This window comes from Alligator sinensis, unplaced genomic scaffold, assembly GCF_000455745.1.
Source record: "Alligator sinensis unplaced genomic scaffold, ASM45574v1 scaffold240_1, whole genome shotgun sequence".
Taxonomy (NCBI): Eukaryota; Metazoa; Chordata; order Crocodylia; family Alligatoridae; genus Alligator; species Alligator sinensis.
The window spans coordinates 1,171,300-1,172,835 of record NW_005841902.1 but is presented as its reverse complement, the minus strand read 5'-3'; positions in this window follow the sequence as shown (position 1 = coordinate 1,172,835).

Sequence of the window (1,536 nt, the reverse complement as noted above, 5' to 3'; positions counted from 1 at the left end):
AGCACAGATTCCCCATCATGCAGTGCTCCCCTGCTTCTCTGGTCCCAGAATTCACTGCAGTCTCTGCTTCAGGCTTTCTGTTCTCCATCTCTCATGTAAATGAATGGTCATCTGGTTTCATCTCAGATGCAAATGAGACCTAGGGCAGTTGTTTCACTCTTGTCACCCTTATCTGGAGGGTCTTAGGTATGTCTCTCACTGCATCTTAATCAATTTCATTTATGTAGAGGAGGGGAGGGAGTGGGGGTGAGTCAGACAGACTGCATCCTGTGCCAGGGTTCCCAAGAACACACAGCTGAGACATAACAGGCCTGGGCAAGCTTGGGAACAAGAGGGCAGCACAAACACCCACAGGAGGTCTCAATTGCCTCTACACAAATGCTAGAAGTATGGGGAATAAACGGGAGGAACTTGCCCTCCTGCTAGCTAGCAAAAACCCAGACCTGGTTGGGCTTACAGAAACCTGGTGGGATTCTACCTACAACTAGGCAGTAGACATTAAGGGCTATAGGTTGTATAGATGAGATAGAGTAGGGAAAAAAGGGGTGGTGTAGTGCTCTATGTTAAAGAGCAGTACACGTCCTTGATCAGGATGGGGTCAGAGGAGGGGCAAACTGAGGCACTCTGGGTTAGAATGGAAGGGGGTCATAGGAAAAGGGACTTGATAGTGGGCGTCTACTACAGACCGCCTCACCGGGGGGATGAGCTGGACCTGGAATTCTCAGGTCAGGTCATGGAGGCCGTAAGGACAAGGGATGTGGTTGTCACGGGTGACCTAAACTACCCAGACATCTGCTGGGAGGAGCAGTCAGCCAGGTCTGAATGCTTATGTAGGTTTTTAGCCTGCATACAGGACCTCTACCTAACCCAGGAGGTACACAATCCCACCAGAGGAAATGTCTTGCTGGACTTGGTCCCTGCCACAGGCAGTGACCCGGTGAGGGATCTGCGGGTGTTCGACTACCTAGCTGTTAGTGACTATCATCTGCTTGAATTTACTATCTGGCACAGGGTGGTGAAAGCAAGCAGTAAGACAAAAGTCCTTGACTTCAGGAGGGCCAACTTCAATGAGATAAGGAGATTAGTAAGTGAGACTTTGGGGACTTGGAGCTTCAATGAGATGGGAGTCCAGGATGGGTGGTTGTTCCTTAAGGAGACGATCCTCCGAGCTCAGAGGGAGTCAGTCCCAATGTGAACCAAAGTGGGAAAGAGTGCTATAAAGCCTAGTTGGCTTAGTAAAGACATCCTGGAGGGCCTGAGGGCAAAAAAGGTGGCATACAATCAGTGGAAGCAAGGGGCTATCACCAAGAAGGATTACACCTCCGTTGCTCATGATTGTAGGGAGGTGGTTAGGAAGGCCAAGGCAGAGACAGAACTAGGGCTGGGGACCAGAATTGAGGATAACAAAAAGTCTTTCAAATACATAGGGAACAAGAATAAGGCACCAGGTAACGTGGGGCCCCTACAGGACACGCTTGGCAATCTGGTGATTACAGCAAAGGAAAATGCTGATCTCTTCAATGAGTTCTTTGCCTC